Here is a 20,851-nt window from a genome sequence, read left to right on the forward strand (position 1 = left end):
GGCCCTCCAGCCAATTCGCCACCCACCGGACTGTGTAGTCATCCAAGTCACAGCCTCTTAACTTGTTCACCAGTATGGGGTGGGATACCGTATCGAAGGCCTTCCTGAAGTCTAAGTATACGACATCCACCCCTCCTCCTGTGTCCAGGCGTTTCGTAACCTGGTCATAAAAATAAACTAGATTGGTCAGGCACAATCTGCCTGCCACGAACCCGTGCTGGTTTCCCCTCAGCATAATTTGTCCTGCCGGGCTCTCACAAATGTGATTCTTGATAATTTTTTCAAAGACTTTGCCAAGGATGGAGGTGAGACTGACTGGCCTATAGTTGCCCGGGTCCTCCTTCCTCCCCTTTTTGAAAATGGGGACCACGTTGGCCCTTTTCCAGTCCTCCGGGACTTGGCCCGTGCACCACGAGCTTTCAAATATTCCCGCCAGTGGCTCTGCAATGATGTCGGCCAGTGCCTTCAGCACCCTCGGATGGAGCTCATCCGGGCCTGCCGACTTAAAGGCATCCAGTTCTTCCAAATGACTCTGCACCATCTCAGGGTCTACACATGGTAGTCTGGCATCTTCCTGCTGCCGCTCTACCATCCCAGTGAGAGACTTGTCGTGCCCCTCGCTTAGGAACACTGAGGCAAAGAACTCATTGAGGAGTTCAGCCTTGTCCCCTCTGTCCGTCACCAATTGTTTCTGCCCATTTAGCAGGGGCAGAAAATGTTTTTCCTACATTCTGCTTTCCAAAAACAAGTTGTATGTCTTATGTAGTATGCAAGAAAATAGTGGGAGAGCCCAAAATTATGTGGTTTACCACACTTCTTGAACATTAAAAACCAGCTCTACTAGTTACCTGGGATTTCCTTTGGATGGAAATTGTCCATATTACCACCCATTATAGATGTTATTGCTACCAAATGAGGAGCTCTAAGGAGAGTTGTTCTGGTCCAGCCATCAATGGCAAACAGAATGGCTACCCAGGGACTCAAGAAGCACAGAGCAATAAGTATGATTCATTTCTGTGACTCCTCTCTTCCAGGCTGTGCCATTTACAGAGGGATTGGGCTAGGGGCCACTGACAGTAGAGCTGGGTAAAGGCTTGTGGTATGACAATTTTTTTCCCCCCAAAAAATGCAGTTTTAGGTCCATTTGACAAATCATTTGGGGTGAAAAACTGTATGCCTGCTACATCAGCAACAGCTGCATCATCGCTGTTGCTACCTTCTCTCCCTGTTACATTTAATATGTCAACAGACCCCAGAGAGGGCTGCCACTGTGACTGCTGTCAAACATCAAGCTTCTCTTGAAATCTGGCAGCATGCTTTGGATACAGTGAACATGCAGGAAAACACTGAAGTTGCTCCAAGCAATAGATAATCAGTTACTGGTATGGAAACTTTGATGATTACCTATAAGTACTATTTCTAGTAAATAACAGACAGTTCTTTACTAGGAAGAAGTGAATGTGTTACCAAAGTCCTATAATTTAGTGGATAAAAGAGAAAATCAATGTACTGATTCCTAAGTAATCCTTAGTCCAACGAAGGAGCAAAAAAGTGATCAACAAGGCTCCTTAGATCTATTAAGTCTATTATGTCTAAAATAACTCTTCCTAGGTGGAAGAGTTCTTTTAGATACAATATGTTGGTACCTAGAGCTTATGGAGTGGATATAAATTAGGGGGGACATGAGAAAAGAAGCTATCTCAAGAGTCATTGTCACAGAAGACTATAGATCAGATGAGGAAGTAAATGTAAGAACTGTAATAGGAAAGCAGCACTACGAAAATAGTTCAAGCTCTTTAAAGCAGAGGGGTTAAAATCATTTGGCCCTGTGGGCCAGATCCAGACTCTTCCAGATCTGGCTCTTCACAGACGGGACAACCCACAGCTGGAGCCAGCCTCAGGGCTTCTCACTATGGTTACCAGCTATAAAGAAATTAACAATGTAGCTGCCAGAACCACTATGCCCACCCACACAGCCAAGGACTTCATGCAGAGGCCGCTGTTTAAAACCCCTCACAGCCGTGAAGTGGAGCTACAGGGATTAAGCAGTGTCAGCAACAAGCCCCACAGACCAGATCTGGAGATGGGTCCATAGTCTAGTATTAACTCCTTTGCTACTAGCAGCCACAGCAAGAAGCTCCATGGGTCAGATGCCTGTGGTCCAGATCCAACCTGTGGGCAGTATGTTTCAAACCCCTGCTTTAAGAGCACTAATATTTACCTCAAAACAATCATCGTCTTGGATTAATGATAATGGCAACAGCCTCTATAGATACATATGAAAGATGTACCTTAAATGTAGATGTAGAAAGACAGACAAAATAATTTGTGATTGTGTGCATTTGTATTTATTTCATACGCTCGAAATGACTCTTAAATATACCATATGCAGCCCCTTAGGACAAATCAACAAGTTAGAGATGAGATTGCAACTGCTTTTGGAAAATCATAAAATCATAGAAAATTAGGGTTGGAAAGGACCTTATCGGGTCATCTAATCCAACCCCCAAAATATGAATGTCTATTTGACACTGAACTGAAGATGGAGTTGTTTTGTCCGTGTTCTAAGACCTCTGAGTCCTATCTGAGTCCCTAATCCTGTTGGAATGGCATGTGGTGATGATGTTCCTTGAAAGGCCTGTGAAATATAGCTACAGAATCAACAGGTTCATTTCACTATCAATAGGCCCAGATAGTCAGATTTTCAAAGAAATTTAAAACACTTATTTCATGTGATACATGCTGAGTAATAATATGGGAAGACCCATGTTTCTGAAGCTAAACTGGAAATTTAATAAAAATACTTTATTACAGAGATGCCATGACTGTTGCTAGCTTTCCAGCCAGATGCACATAGACTGCATCACAAACTCTTCCCACCTGCAATCTGCACTTTGCCAAGTTTCACACAGGTTGTTACATACCTAAAGATGTAGACAAGTGCCTAGAGGGGGTTTCAGGAGCACCTGAACATCTAACTCCTATCAAAAACCATGAAAGTTAGATTTCTAGAGTTGGGTTTTCCTTTTCTTTTTAAAATCCCACTAGGTACTTATCTGCATTTTCAAGTCTCTAAATAACTTTGAAAATCAAGCCCCTAAGCTGTCAAACTTAGGTTCATAAAGTAAGGAATCTAAAATCATATTAGGCACATAAAAATGACCTGATTGTCAAGTGTACAGAGAATCTGTATTTCACCTGACACTTGTGAATATTGCCAGTTAGACACTTCACAGTAAAAGTGGGTTTGCAGAAGAGATACTAGGAGCATGAAGGAAACAAGACAACCTTTTCAAACTTGCAAGCTTACGCCAGTGAAATAAATTCATATTCCAGCATGTAGATAAAAGGCAGTGTGTTTTTCAGAGGTGCTAAACACTGGGATTAATGGGAGCTGTAAGAGTTTAGAACCCTGAAAATCAGGTCACTTATTTTTGATGTCTAGCTATGGATGTAGGTGTTATCACCTTTATTGCTGTTATTTTGTCTCTGCACAACTCAATGATTTTGCTTCATAGGGTTTATACAAATATCTTATTCAGCTTTATCCATGCAGATTTGTATCTTCCCCCCTTCCCCCTCAATTTTCACTTTGAGTTTCAGGTTCAAACAAACCCACAATCTCAAAGCAAAACTGCTGAGTTTCACCTGGTTTCATGTTGAAACCTTGAAAAACTGCATATTTCACATCATGCTAAATCATAAAGTGACCCAGATTCAAGTCAATTAATTAACCAAAAGAAATGGATATATTTTGCACGGTATGTGTAGAATATGCAGAAGCATAACTCTGAATAATTTTTCAATCACAGAAATAATAGTAGTAGTATCCTCTTCTGGACCCCCTAATATTTTCCATCATACACACTTAGCCTATTTCAGCATTTACTAAATGAGTCTCCTTTTCTATCCAATTTGTTAAGATTGAAGTAGCTAAATAGTGGATATGTTATGGACCTCATAATTTCTGTTGACAAGCCTCATTGATTTCAATGCTACATGGCCATTAATTGCAAGTAATATCTCCTAATCCAGGTGTAATTGATTAGAAGTTAGAGCTATTTTTCTGTTTGGTTTAAGAAACTACCCATCCTCATCAGAAAGCTGAGATGCCATTAATTCTGCTCTGCTGCTTTAAGGGAAATTAATAATCAATTTCCCTTCTGCACCCTTTAATTTACACTGTAATAAGAACAAAATAATCTACTTAGCCTGCCTAAAAAATACGTGGTAAAACAGATTCTTCAGCATTAACTGAAATCTTCTCTTTTATGGCTCTCAGTTTTAAAAACACAGAAGTAAGGATCGGTGCACCTTAAATCAACTCTAGAATCAATTATGCAGAACATTGCAAGTGCCCTCCTCATTCCCAGTGCACTTTCATAACAGCTATATCGATTTGGTAGGCACATCTATAAACAAAAGGCTTTCCGTATAATCTTGTTCACATTTGACCTTTTGCAGACCACCACTAAGGATAAATCCTCCCAATTGCTAGCAAGATGTAATACAAAAGCAATTCTTCAGATTCAATTCCTTAATCATGTAATAGTCTTTCTAAAATTGATTTCAGTGCAAGTATTGTGACTGGAAACTGTCCTATATATGGACCCTGAGACTAGTATGCTGTCACTGTATCGTGTCAGCTTCATGTCTGCAAAACATCAAGGAAGCTGGTGGCTAATCTGATGTTTATTATCTGAAGTGTTTATGCACTAATGGTTGAGGACTGATTAAAAAAATGAGGTCTCACCTACTGCTACATGCCTTAATCTCTGTGAATAATGATTTTTCTCTTTGATACTTTACAGATACCTGCTAATTGTGCCAAGTCCTATAGATTGGCCACAGAACTCATACTTTTGTGCCTGTTTTGATAGGAATGAAGTTTACACAACAATCTGTAACTAGCAAGGTTCTGTGCTAATTAGTAAATCACAGCTTTAATATTGTACGCATGGTTATAGAATAAAAAACTTCATACCATGCTGCCCCCTGCTGTAACACAGAAACTTCAATGCTCTTTCTGTAGCAAAAACTTAAATAAGACACCATATCGATAGCAAGTAAATGATCAACACTGATCTATGAGTGCTTACTACACTTTTTTAACCTGGTAGTTTTTTAATAAACATATTAGCATATACATTATTAATGCCATAGTTAACTGCATAGTTATTGCAATGCCAATAACTGCATAGTTCTAAGTATTTTTAATACACAACATTCAGAACTTATTTCTACATCATATCACTAAATCACTCTAGCATTTATTTTCTCTATTGGGAAACCAAATATTATCCTTTTTCAAGGAAAACAAAAGTTGCTCCCTCTATATAAATGAATTGTAGCTCATGGCTGACTTCAGTATCTTATCAAAATACTTAATACAGGATCTAACACTAGCAGTATATCTGTGGTGGTATAAATATATGCTCAGGCTGTACTGTTAATCTTATGAGAAATAAAGTAGTGAGTACAGCTAAAAATAATACAGTAAAACAACTGTCAACTAAATATTGGCCAGTTCTTTATATACCAGAGTACTCAGAAACAATTACTATACTTGGGGGAAAAATAGTATGCTATACTCTACTCTTTACTTCTCTTTATGATTATGTACCATTCAGGAAACAAAATAATATGATACATAAAACTTGACTTTCTATTGCCTTCTGTGTGTGTGGTCATTAACAGCATTGTAAAAGGGATGTGTAAGATCCTACCATTTCGATGTGGGTAGCATTTTTCCATCCATTTTGCAGGTGTAGAGGACTACAAAAAGGCCAGGCAGTAGAGTTGCAGGCCCACAACACTGTTCCACTTCCCAAATTTTGTAATCCACTCTGCCAAACACTTTCACATGCCATGCGAAAAACGCCATGTGTAAAATGATGATACAACTTACCTGAGTTACATACACACGAGGTGAGAGGCAGTAATCATGTTGATCAGTTTTACAGATCTGAACTACTCTTGGGAAATTCACAGCATACAAGCTTGTTGCCATTCTTGACAGGGAAGGATTGATGATCTGTATCTATGTCGCTAATATTTTTATGCGTTTTACTGATATACCTCCCCTCCACAAACATGGTATGGTTACAGATATTCTAGACAAGCATCTCCAAGAATGTGCTGTGGTAGGGCTAGGTAGCTGGTTTTGTTTTAGTGCTTGCTGATTTGTTTTAGCAGTATTTCTATTATTCAAAGCAGCAGCTTTTTTTCTAATTTGTTAGGTTGTTTTTCAGCCAGATTTAACCATGTGACCAAATCTTATGCTTCTTCACTAGGGCAATATTCTTTGGTATACAGAGGTTCTTTAATTCTATGTCATTCTTATACGAAGTTCCCCACACATGACTGTCCCATCTGTATGGACTGCCCAGACCCTTTATGCCATGCTGTATGTAACTTCTGCCCATCTGTTTCCCTCTACTCTGCTTAGTGGAGGGGAACATATGGCCCTAAGTACCTATCTCTAATTTCTTGCCACACCTTCCATTACATTGCCATATGTACTAGTATTATACTGTAATTGCTGAGACGTAGTGCTAGAAATATAAAAAAGGAATACCACATGCCAACATGTATTTCATGTATATAATAAGCAGAAACAGCTGTCACTACCCCAACCTTAAATAATCTGCTGACTTGCTTTAAATCCATTGCTTTCCTAATATTAAAGCACTTGAAACCCTTGCTGTGATTCCATACTAGATATTTCTTTCTTCATTGTTCATTATAAACAAAAACCAAAACAACAGTCATCACAGTTTACATGGTAAGATCAGGCCCTGTCTGTACCCCATTATTGTCAGTGTAAACCTTTCTGAGTTCTCTTTTAGTACAGAATATAGATCAGGAAAGCTGGGAATTGGGTGACCTGTTAATTTTATTAGGATTCTGTGTTCTAGGGAACTCTCTGTTGGCTTGACTTCATTATACCGCTGCCTGTCATAGAAGACCTAAAAACTCACTGTTTTTTCTGTAATAAGTAGGACAGTGTTCCCTGTGATATTTTTTGCATTGCAGACATATGGCTGCAGTTCGTAAATTCTCTTAGAAGAACATTTGTGCAATGTGCAGGCACTCAGGATTTCTATTATTCATGGTGACTGTGTAAAAGCTTTTTTTTTTTCTTTCTTTTATCCTAATTCATGTTAGGCTGCTTTTGTATCCCCCCTGCATTTAAAGATTGCAGGAGCAACTTAATTAAACATACAATATAAAGATGCTTTGTAAAACAAAGCAAATTTCTATAAAACAGGCCATGGGGCCAAACATCAGCACATAAGCTTCAGAGCTGGGATCAAATATTTATTTTCTCAGAAAATGCCAATTAAGACAAACTGAAGCCTTTCAAGGGAAAAGCTTCAATAGGAAAGGCTTATCAGATCCAGGATCGAATTGCTGGTCAAACTGGGTACGTCTACATGAGTTGCTACTGAGCAGTGCTTGCTTGCTTATATGAGTACTAAATACATTTGCAGTAACTAGAGTTACTGAGCAGTAGTGCCGGTGAATGTCTTTTAAGTGACACTACTGTGCAGTAACCAAATCCTACTGCGCAGTAGCATAATAGCACTGTTAGTGTTGTAATGAGCTATTGCACAGTAATATTCAGCTACTACACAGTCAGCATCTTATGTAGACGTGCCCACTGAGACTATCCTAAATGGGCCAGTGGTTCAAACACTCAAGGAGGAGGTTTGGATTCATGTTCCTGCTGTCCCTAATTCAGGTAAAGAATTTGAACCTCAGGCCTCTGACACCTTATATTTAATGCATGATTAACAATTAATACCACAGTAAATGGTACCCTGACCACTAGGCCATGCAAAGCTTCGGTCTCTGATTCAATTTGGTGGAGATTTGGCCCGATTCAGTGGCTGAATCTGAATCAAATCAGGAGACCTTTTAATCTCTCCAAATCAAATCAGAATCCTCTGAATTGATTCAGAGAGATTCTGAAAGATTTGATGATTCAGACATAAACACAGCTTTAAATGTTTTTTCTATGTACCTCACGGTACCAGGCGACTCGTGAATGCTGCAGTGGTGGGGCCCATAAAGTGTCCTGGGGAAGCATGGGGGGCCCCCCAAAGCACATGGCAGCAGACCTAGAAGTCAACCAGAAGCACTTCTGGTCCACTTCTGGGTCTGCCAGGGAGCGCACAGTGGGGCCTCCCCGCACCCCTTTAGCTCAGTGACTGGTGCCTCCTAGATCGGGGGGGGGGGGGCACCTGAGGTCCCCTCATGGCCAATCGCTGACCGGGAGGCTGCAGGGAGGCCCCCCAGCACGCTCCCTGAAAGCCCTGGAAGTGGACCGGAAGTATTTCTGGTCCACTTCTGGGTTCACCACCAAGCACGTGGGGGGCCTCCCTGCACTCCTGTGGGTTGCTTCATCTGCCCCAGTATTACAACATTGACAAGCCGCACTGGTATCTTGAGGTATATAGGAAAAACATGTAAAGCTGTGTCTATGGCCAAATCGCTGATTCTCTGAACCAGCATCAAATCTTCAGATTCGGCCAAGTTGAATCAGGGTCAGTGATCCAAATCAACTAATTGAATCACTACCCCTGATTTGGGTTAAATCTGAATCCGAATCGAATAGGGCCCACTTCGCACACCCCTACTGACCACCACATTCAAGTCAATTAAGGTTTGATAATACAGTAAATGAGTAAAGATAGTTATTCAACATATTCAGTATATAATGGATGTGTCTACACCTGCCAATATCATAGATTTCATAGACATTAGGGTTGGAAGAGACCTTGTGAGATCATCGGGTCCAACTCCCTCATAGACATTAGACACTTAACCAGATTTAAGGCACATTACATGTGCACACCCTTAAAGCTCCTTAAAAATGGAAATTTTAGGCTATTCATGCCAAAATTTGATACCTTCAAAAGCAAGTATCAAATTTAGGCATGAATAGCTAAAGCACATTAATGCACATGTAGACACATTAAGGCATATTAACACTGTGTATGGACTGACTTGGAACTAACTTTAGTCACACATCAGTCTACATACACAGTGTTAATGTGAGCCTAAATTGCCTTAATGCTTATTAAGCTAATGCACATTAAATTTAGACATGCCTAAATGTACTTGTAGACACACCCGATATGCAACAACTTTGTGGCTCATTTGTATCACACCTTAAATTGAATGTGTGGCCAGCTGGGGCTGGACCATGACAGATTCCAACACTCAGAGGAGTGTCAGGGTCTAGCATGGGGTAGACCAAGAAGTTTTTACTCATCTTTGGGCATGGGGATCCCAGGATTGGGCTTCCACAGCCTGATCCCAGGGTTCCCATGAACCGGGAGCTGTAAAATCATATGTGGTGCCTAATTGAGCACACTGTTTTTCTCATTCCAGCATACAGGGATCCCAAGATCAGGCTGCCAAAGTCAGATTGCAGGGTCCCCATGCACAGAGACCTGCAAAAACCTGGGGGTTTTGACAATCATCTGATTGTCAGCTGGGGCCAGGAACTGAGTTAGGGCTGACTCCAGATTCTGCTTCAGTCCCTGGCCCCAACTTAGAACCAGCTGTTGATGGTCCCAGACTCCCCCTGCACTAGCATGTAAGGTGTGGTGTGATTGATATCTAATCCCCAAACCCAAAATCATGTTTCTTGCCATGCATGAATGGCATGGTAGGAGGTAGGATTGTTGGGATTGTGCATTAGATCCCATCACATCTTTAAATGAATGTCTGTCAGGAATTTCAGTCACCCAAGTCCTAGATAAGTAACCTTACTCTCAGAGTATTGTCCATTCTGCATGTAGTCTCCTTAAATCTCTCCTGTGCAAGCAGACCACCTGTGTTAATAAATAAATATTCATAGTGAGGGAATGAGAAAGCACAGGCTGTGGAGAAATGTAGTAATATATCTTTCTAAAAAGGGGAGAAGGAATCTTACCACTTGAGAACACAGGTCAGCTGAATCAATGCCTGATCCCATACTCATGACTGCTGCAAGTGTAAACCTGAATGAAACAGTCTAGGAGCAAACAAACAAAAGAATTTTGTCTGTTCAGCATGACCTGTGGTAAACTAGTATAATTTAAAAGGTATAATTTATACCTGCTATAATTGTTTTGGCTGACCATACCTGCACTGTGCAAATATGTGATGTTGCAATCAGGACTAATGGTAGAGGTGGTATCTTTTATTAGACCAACAAGATTTTTGCAAAAAAAATGTCTTTAATTGCAAGCAACCATTTCTAGAACCATGCTATAGCTTTTATACCCCATTTCAAAGAGATAGCTGTGCAGTACTGAGGAACGTGTCCTGCTAATATCCACCACCAGCAGTGACTTTGCTGGGCAGTACTTTATCCTTATATCACAGCATTTAGCACTGGTAACCAAAAAACACACTTGTAGTTACCTGGGTGCACACGGCAGCAGCTTCTTCATTACACTTTCTAATCGCCAGTGATCAGATTTCACGTCTACTTTATGTCCACAGATGAACTGATTATATTCCAAGAACCATAGCCAGCAGCTCCTCTTCTGTCTGAGCATACCCTCTTTCTTTGTGTGTCACAGCTCTCCTTGTAAATGCCACAGGCCACAGACTTTCAATCAGTGTTGTTCACCGGCCTTCTTCAGTGGCATCACACTGTAGATCTAGCTGCTCAGCAGGGACAATGCAGCTTGATTTTGTTGTCCTGACTTGCCTTATAATTGATACATCCAACTCCCACTATTAGAATGGCATAAGCTGTCTCACAATATGTCTCAGATACCGTAAGTTTCCAATGCCTTTGAATCTCTTTATTGCCAAATTCAGTTTTCACTGGAAAGTCTCTGAAGTAGTCTCTCATAGACTAATTTCTACCCTGTAGTACCATGACTTTATTAAAGAATCAGATTGATAATTAAAGTTTATTGAGTCTTTGAGATCTTTACATGGAATCAAAATTATTATCATATTGACATACAATAAACGTAAGTGAAAAATAGCTATTGGATCTCTTCCTTCAACATGTCTAAAACAAATCTTTCAAAAAATATTAAATTTGTAATAATTTATTTGCTTTAAAATGGGGCATCATGAGTTCTATATGACTCTTACCTTGATAAGAATGAATAAAAAGTATTCACTTTTTATGATACACAAAGAAAGGCATTAAATTAGCCATTACCACTAAGGAAAGAGATCTTGGACTCATTCTGGAGACTTCACTAACATCATTGGGACAATTTGATAGGAAATATTTGGAAAGGAACCGAAAATAAAAGAGGAAAACATTATAATACCATTACATCATTAAAATCGTGGTGTGCCCACAACTTGAGTAATGTGTACAGTTCTGATCACCCCACCTTTGAAAGGATATACTAGAACTAGGAAAGGTATAGAGAAAAGGAATAAATAATGAACAAAGGTATGGAAAAGCTTCTCTATGAGGAGAGGCTTAAAAGGCCAGGACTCTTCAGCTTGGAAGAGACAACCGAGAGATGATCTAATAAGGGTCTATAAAATCATGAATTTTGAGTTATGAGACATGCAATCAATAGGGGATGTTTCACTTAGAAAGCAAGTTTTTAAACCTAGTGTTCTGAAAATTGACACAACACTTCATTGATGAATAGCAGAGAGGCTTGTTTTAATAACTTCCAACAAGCTGCAAAACTAAATAACAGAAAAAAGACTCCTTCCCAATATAAAACAAGCTATTAGTCCTTAGTATTATCGTAATAGCACAGAGACCTTTACCCAACTCAGGCAGGAATTGTTGCCCTGTGGGGTCAGGCCAACTCTCAGGATCTCAATATTGCGCTGTTAGACAGGAGGGTGTGACACAATTGCACATATACAAACACACAAATCAATTAGGTGCATACACACACACACAACCAACTCAGGCACATACACATCCAAAACAGCCTAGGCAAATGCATACCTATCACCAGTTCAACACATACACACTCCAAAAATTAGGCAACAATTAGTTTTCCATACCCGCAGACTCAATATATATACACAGATCACTAATTCATATATCATGCACACAATGACACACACACACACACACACACACACACACACACACACACACACACACACACTCACCGCCCACCTACACATACATACAGGTGAGATCCTAACTTGGATGGCATGGTATATATGTGTGTGGAGGGGGGTACTTGGGATACCTGGGGGAAGGTTAAGGTGAGAGACGTATAAGGAGTGAAGGAGAGAGTATAAGGAATGAAAGTTGCCAGAACTGGAATTAGAACTGGTAGACTAGAGAGAAGCTGGGCTGAGGAACTGAGGCTTGGAGTTACTTAAGGTCAAGTGGCCCCAGGGTTACTTGAGGTCACTGCTGCAAGGGAAAAAGCCAGGTGGAAAGGAGGAGACAGCCAGGAAAGAGAGAGAGGCAGAAACCTGGGAGCTTGGGCCTGGAAACTGAGGCAGACAGCTGAGAGATTGTGGGGCAGATAAGTGGTGGCAAGGAGGAAACAGTCAGGAAACAGACAAAAACCTAACTCAGGGTTTCAAAATAACAGGTTTATTAAATAGACAACACACTACACAGCTCCATGAAGTTATTGGTTCACACACACACACACACACACACACACACACAAGCATTCACAATGGCAGCAGGAGAAAGAGACTCAGTGGAAGGGTTGGAGTCCAGGTAGGGAAGAGAAGCAGAGTCCACGTCCTTGGTTGAAGGGGGGAGGGGGAGGGGGGGTGATAGCTACCTATCCAGGCTGGAAAGGGGTCGTTGTCTAGTAGGTGTTATCCAGAGGGGGGTCGCTGGCAGGGCCTCTGGGTGGATAGGTAGTGTGGCATGGTGCTGGTCTAGATGGAGAGGGCGTCCCAAGGAGTCAGTCTTCACTACTCCTTTTTATGGGGCAGACTACCTATGATCTCCTACAGGGAGGGCCTGTCCAGGAAAGGTCAGTCCTGTTCCAGAGGGCTCCAGGTGTTCACACTGAGCATGTGCAGCCTTGGCACAATGGTGGGTTGCCTCATCTTTTGTTTCTTGAATGTTGAGAGTGGTTCCAATGGCTGGGTCTTTGGTTCAGGTCTTGGTGTTGATGGTTCGGTCATTCAGTGGGAGCTATTTTTAGATCTACTATCATTATCTCTCAAGCACCCGCATTCATCCCCATTCACTCAGGAACCAAGTTACTTAGGAGGGGTAGTATGAGTCATAGGTTACACAACAGGGCATGGGGACAAGATGAAGACTTGACAAACAAAATGGAAACTTGACATGACTTATGCTAACTTACATATGTAGGCCTAAATCATATAGTACCAGTAAAACAGTAATATAGAACAGTAAAAATCAATATAAATATAATAATTATACAATACAAAGAAGGAGAAAAAACAAAACAAATACAACTTGCTACCAAAATAAAATGCTGAAGCTTATCCTATGTCTTAGCTCACTTATACTTATCTATAGGGAATAGAGAGAGAGCGATAAAATCAGAAATGGTTGGGGAAGGGGAGGGAATGCATTTAAAAAAAAAAAAGAAAAACTAGTGGTTTTGCTACAGAAGCAGTTCTTGTACAGTCTCAAAGCATGGATCCTTCACTTGTTTGCTCAGTGGTAGGATGGCGTCTTGGAATGCACACATCTTTCTGGCAAATCTGCTTAGTTCTTATACTGTTTAGTTGTATAGCTTCAAAGCATTTTTCCTTGATGGTTGGCCAATTGATCACAACTTTTATGATAAAACAAGAGTTTTATCACAACTCTTAATTTCATGGCTCCTGTTCTGGATTTCTCTGTGTGTGAAGACTGTGTTTTTCTGCAGTCTCTGCAATTATAGGTCAATCCCAGATTATGGGTCTTGAGTGGTCAGACAGGATACTTAGGTTTTACCAAGCCTGTTCTGGGGTATTTGTTTATCAATGGGGCACATTTGCAGCAGCTTGTATGGGTGATGGTCTGTTTACCAAATTCCAGATGTACATTGAATGGTTCAGATATTTAACACCTTGTACATTGGATGCCTGTTGGGAGAAATGTGAGCAGGGTGTGTTTGTCATGTACAGGGCACCTTGCCTGTATCTTTTACAAGTTTCTCTTGAAATGCATAGTCTTTTGTTTTCTTTCTCTGCTAAATCAATTGAAATATATATGTAGTTACCTTACCTTCACTGGCTGTCTTAGATACACGCATATGATGAGCGGGTCAGGACTCTTCCAACAATATTAACCACTTTTATTATTTTATGGCATTGGGTACTGCAAGCACTCTCAATGCCTAGTGGGTTGCAAGCTATTAGTGGAGTTTCATTTTCTTGTGGCAGTCTTATTACCATAATCCAGTCTTGCCCCAGCCATTGTCCTGTACCCTGTCCAAGCTTTCAGAGTTTTCATATGCATCAGTTGATCACCTCACCTTCAAAAGGGTATACTAGAACTAGGAAAGACATAGAGAAAACGAATTAATAACGAACAGGAATATGGAAAAACTTCACTATGAGAAGAGGCTTAAAAGACCAGGACTCTTCAGCTTGGCAGAGACAACTGAGAGAGAATCTAATAAGGGTCTATAAAATCATGAATTTTGAGTTATGAGACATGCGAGAACTAGGGGACACCTATTGTGATGAAATTTTCAGGCAACAAGTTCAAAACAAACAGAAGTGCTTTTTTTACACAAAGTATAATTAATTTGTGGAACTCATTGCCATAGGGTATTGTGAAGGCTGATACTATAATTAAGTTCAAGGAAGGACTGGTCAGAATAATAGAAGATGGGTCCATCAGTATCTATTAAATACAACTGTTCAGGTTGCAATCTCAAGTTCAGGATAACCCTCAACCTATAACTGCTGGGTTACTGTAAGAATATGAGAAAGGATAAATAACTCCAAACATACCCTGTTTGTTACATATTTCCATTTATGATATCCACTGCCTGCCACTGTTGAAGACAGATCTATTTGTTACAGAGTGATGGTGGGTGTAGGCCAAATAAGATCACACCAATGGTTAGGAGGAGGCCACTAAATGTATAACAACTAAATTCTTGGGACAAACAGGAAGAGGAGTGCAGGTCATAGGTTAATAAGTAGAGTACCAAGTGAGGAGAATGAGCAAGGAATTCTGGCTACTGCTCACTGCTGCTTGAGCATATCTGAGGAGCCTCTGGACACTCCTCCCCCTCGACCCCCCATGCACATCTTCTTAGAGGTGTGTACAAAGAAGAGAAAGGAAAACATCCCCACAGTTGTATACGCCATCTTCCTCTGGCCAGCACCTTCTTCCTGGCCTGATAGATGGATAGCTAAGTCATGGCCAGGAAGAGCATGACAAGAAGGTCCGAAACATTTCTGGGGTTACCAAGAAGGTATACATAAAAGGTCTGGAGAAAAGTATAGCCAGAACATCAGTAAAAGATTTTTGAGGAGGCAGTAGAGGGGCTGCAGCCTGGTACATTCCAGGTAGGCATATGCCAGGGTCTTTCTTTGGCTGCAAAAGCGACAGGTGTCCTAAAAGTACACCAGGTATGTGTCTATGCTGAGAGATCCAGGAAGGAGTTACCAATCTGGTGGGTCATGAGATGAGGCAGAATACAGGCTGGCTCACAGGGGATCCTCACCCTCAAAGGCATCCTGCCATTTGGAGGCTGATTAGGACGTAAGGGTAGGTTGGATAATAGTATGGAGTACTAAAGCATAGAGCTGGAGGCAGTTGGATGTTGAGATGGGTTTAATACCCCCAGCCCGTTGAGGTGTTGCAGCGGGAACTGTCAGGGTTTGGAGATGGGATATTGGACTAGATAAAACTTTGGTCTAACCCAACATGGCAGTTTCCATGTTCTTATGTTTAAGAAACACATTTCTTAAGAGTTTTCTTAACAGCTACCCAGTAGCTTAGCAAGTTAATTCCCATTAGGTGGTATTAATTAAGCTGCATGCTATCTGACATCTTTTTCTGATTATAAGAGCACTGACAAACTAGCTCTCAGTGTTAGGATGCACACAAAATACTGTGTGCTCTATATAAATATAAATGATATATTAAATGAATGAGGAGAATTTGGAAAAAAGCACTAAGAATAATATCTAACAAAACGAGTAAGAAGAAATAAAATCCAGGTATTGTCTTTCATTTGATGAAGGATTAAGATAACATGATGATGACAATAGCATACACAGATAGATCCTTTATTCAAAACTTAGATTCTGTGTATTTTTCTTTTTTCCTTCCCTCAGCTACTTTGCCTTTTGAGAATTTTTTTTGAGACGAAAATTCAAAGTCTCCAAAATTCTTACCAGGAGGAACAACTGTTTCTCAACCAGCCCTACTAAGACTGCCTGTGCATGGTTTTGCGGGGTTTTTTGTCTTTTTTGCGGGGGGAGGGGTTCTTTTTTCTATTTATAGTGAAAGATGTTAGTGGGGTTGGGGAATCACTTTATTTTAACTGTTTGTGTACTGCCTTCCTCAAACCAGTGATGATCCTGGTAGAGCCTTAAGGGATTAACATAATATAAAAAATATGCTAACCATGAAACAGTTCCAAAATTAGCGGTCACTATAGTCACTTTTAACCAGTTCCTGGATCTCTTAAAAGAAAAATGTAACAGTAAACAAAATAGCTTCTAATGACCTGATTCACTGCTTGACATAGCCAAGTCAATAATATTCACAAATCAATGCATGCCTGCAAAAAAACAGTCAAGTTGATGAGTTTAAGCTTATGGAATTCTCTCTTGTCAATTCCCCTTTAAAGCAAATGTTGTATGCTGTAGTTTACTTGAATAAAAACACTGTGCAATGATAATAATAGAACTTATGTTAACTATAAATGTATTAATACCTGAGCTATTAACATTGTAATGCATTAATGATCCCTATCTCTATTGGCTACATAAATACCTTCACGTTTGCAAAATTTGGCAGCTGGATTTATTATGAGGAATAGATATGTTACATCTTATCATGCCAATTTTAGTGAATCCCTTGGTTATTCTTCTGTTACTGGCAGCATATTGACTATAAATTTCCATCAACTGTCAAGGTTCTACATGGTTTTTTTCTACAAGTTGCTGTGGGTTCTTGCCAATGTTTAAGTTCAACCTTGCCATGACATTTGACTATATCTCACACGAAGAATTTGGACCAAATCCCACTTGCTTTCCTCCACTGAATTCAATGGAAGTTTTGTATGAGTAAGATAAAAAGGATTTGGCTCTTTATCCTTACATGTTAGAATCTTTGCATATTTCTCCTTGCTGCTAGAATTCCCTCCTTTGGGGATTCAGAGCAGAGAGTCTCTTGCAGTTTTGAAAATGAAGCTAAATTCTTATTTAATTAGTCATGCTTTTAATTAAGTTCTATTTTCCCCTTGCTACTCTGTACTGGTTGGGGTTTTTATTATTATTATTTGATTATTGCTTACAGGGCTCCGGGGTGCCTGTACTATGGACATATTTGAACATAAAATGTAAGATTTACTCTCCTTTATCTGCAAAACCCCAAACTGTATTTGGGAAGGACTGGAGGAGAAGGAGAGGAATAGGAGGTATTTCAAGGAAAAATGCCAAGACAATTGCTGCTGTAAAATTTATTAGAGACGTGCATATACTCTACTGTACAGAACTGCACTTCAGTCAAAATACTTGCTTTATTTTCTTGTATGGAAATTGGAATGTTGAAAGGAAATCCAAGAGTGCCAGAAAATCTATGACAACATTCATCATTCTGTCAAGCTTGGAAAAGTCTAGAAAGTTAAAATAATTACTAAACCCAACAAGCCTGACCCTCAGCAGGTGTAAATTGACGTAGCATTGTTTACTCCCTGCTCCATATGCCAACATAAACCAGCTGCATATCTAACTGCATATACGCAACTTAGCTTCCTGCCTCCATTTTGGCAGAATTGTTATCATTTCATCTACCTGACCAGTTTCTAAAATCACAGAACTTCTTTTACCTATTTTTATTAATTGGGAAATTCCATGGCAGGTAAATGTGACCTTCTGTTAAAGTGTGACATTTGAGACAATAAGTTTTGAACATATTGATCTTTGCTAACAAGGTGGGATATTCAAAAGCACTCAAATCCATGTAATTATTAGGGCTGTACAAAGCTTCGGACTGAGATTCAGATTCAGAGATGATTTGGATGATTCGGAGGCCAAATCTGTGAGTTTGAACTGAATCTCTAGAGGCTTTAGGTTTTCTGAATCGATTTGGAGCTTCCAAATCAATTAAAAAAAGATTCAGAAAAGATTCAGCAATTCAGAGATTTGCAGGGCTGTCTGTATGGGGAAACAGAAACTTAGAAGAGGGAGGGGGAGCAGTGGGGGAAGGACTGACATGTCTAGCTGGCCAGCGAACATGATTTTTCTCTGACTGCCCTTCCAATTACAGTGTCTGGGGGAGGGACATAGAAGCAGCATAAAAGCCTCTTTCTACAGGCTTGCTGTGCCTTTTGTGAGCTGGTTCTGAGTGAGCAACAGCATCAGAAAGGTACTGTGCTGCCTGGCTTGCTTCATAGTCAGTCAGTTGCAACTTGCCCGCTCTTTTTTGTTCTTAGAAAGGATTGGATAGGATTTAGCTTAGTTTAGCTTATCTTAGTTTAGAATCTCTTTACTTAATACTATCCAATTCATTTCTTTCAATTTATATTTGCTGGTTGGTTTTTTTTTGCAAACTTTGAAAAAAGAGAGCTCAGTGTTTTCCCTGGCACCATGATCCATCACTGTGCAGGGAGGCACTCACATGCATACACTTATACACATATACAAGAAGAAAAATCAGATATTCATAGAAGAAGAGAGTCAGATTATATATAGTAGTTATTAGTTATTAATATTATTATAGTTAGTTTACATACATATTTGTTCTCTCTCTCTCTTTTTTTTTTTTTTTTTTGGCAATACTTTAAAACAGAAAACTCAGTGTTTTCCCTGGCAGACTGCAGTGTGATCCACCACTGTGCAGGGAAGCACAATTACACAGTCATACAGATCATAGAAGAAGTCATATATTCATAGAAGAAAAGATTGTATATAGTTAGTTGTTACAGACATTACATCACAGAAGAGCAACACACACCGTAGTTATTATTCATAATCAATAAGCTGATTCATTAGCCCGCAACACACAACACACGCAACACAAAACAATCTAATAATTGCAAAACCCAGAAAACAAGGACCAACATCACAAAAGAACAATACAGAAATTTATTATCACACAACACAAGCACTCTATTAGTTGCATCACCGTAGAAAAGAAGAAGCAACACACAAATGTATTAATGCACAAGAAATTTAATAGTTAATCACACACCCAGGAGAAGAAACAGCAATGCACAAACATATTAATACACAGGACAAGAAATCTAACAGTTAGTTGCACACCCCAGAGAAGAAGAAGCAATGCACAAAAGTATTAATGCACAGCACAAGAAATCTAATAGTTAGTTGCACACCCCAGAAAGAAGAACCCAGGGGAAGTTAAATACGCACAGTCATACACCTTTTGCAGCACAGGAAAGATTAATATGAAGTGTGCTGGAAAGGCAGGTGCCAGGTATTCTTGCAGGGGAGGGAGAAGGGGTAGGGGGAGAGCTAGAGCTGCAAGCTTCCCCCACCAAACATAGATACATTCTCTTCCCAAGCAGCCATGATGCTTCTGCTGCCAGGGGAAGCAAGGCGGTGGGAGCAGTACCTGTACCTGAAGTCCCTGCACCTGCACCACCTCCCCTAAGTCCAGAAATAGGCACCAGCAGCGGAATCACTGTCCCCTCCACCCCAATGTCATCTCTTAGCATAAGCCTCCCACTGCCAGAGGAGGAGCTGGAGCTTGAACCAGGGGAGCTGAGCGCCCTGGGTAAAGCAATATTGGGGACTGAGGGGGAATCAAAGTTTGTGCTCCACACCTCTCAAATTTCCCTAGACCCAGGTCTCCTCTGGAAAGCAGCACCTTGGAGGAGGTTGAGGTTGTGGAGGCTCAGGCAAGTGAATCAGCTGAGGCAGTTCCTCCTGCTGTTGTGCCCCAGCCTGCTGAGGAGTGGGATAAGGCATCATCCCCACCCTCAAGCCAGAATCAGGTGAGTAGCATAGTGAGGGAGCATTTTGAGCTGGCAGATGACCCCAGGTTTGCTATCTGCCAGCACTGCTGAAGGCACATCAGCCAGGGCAAGGATGTGAAACACTTTTCACCACAGCGATGCTGCTGCCTCTCAGGAGGCAACACCCTCTTGCCCTTCTTCCTGCTCAACCTGACATCAGTGCAATCATGCTGAAAGGGAAGTCTCCCACTCGCTCCAAAGCCCCCTTCCCCCCAAAGGAGAAGCAGGGCACCCTGGAACAGTGGGGGAAAGGTGGATAGAAAGTGGGGTGAGTTACAAAGGTGAGTGAAATCACCCAGACCATTGGGGAGATGCTTGCTCTGGATAGCCAGCCCTTCTCCCTGGTTGAGCAGTCAGGGTTCAGGTGGCTCATGCTGCTTCTGGCCCCATCTTACAAAGTGCCCACACATACCACCTTTAGCAGGACAGTGGTACCCTCCCTGTATAAGGCACGCAGGAAGTACTTGAGGGAGGAGCTGTGCAAGGCAGGGCCACAGGTAGCCTTGCACTTCATCTCTGACATCTGGAGCAGCCGGGGTGGCAGTCACGCCTACCTCTCCCTCACTGGGCACTGGTATGATCAGTCGGGCCGCTGGTGGGCTCTCCTCCAAGCCGAGGTGCTGGATGAGTCCCACATGATCTCCCACAAGGGAGATCATAGGGTCCATGAACCATATGGTGTAGGGGTGGCTCATTGAGCAGGCTGAACTCACCCATGGGTTCATGGTCACCAACAATGGGTCCAATAT

Source organism: Alligator sinensis, unplaced genomic scaffold (assembly GCF_000455745.1).
Source record: "Alligator sinensis unplaced genomic scaffold, ASM45574v1 scaffold798_1, whole genome shotgun sequence".
In the NCBI taxonomy this organism is placed as follows: domain Eukaryota; kingdom Metazoa; phylum Chordata; order Crocodylia; family Alligatoridae; genus Alligator; species Alligator sinensis.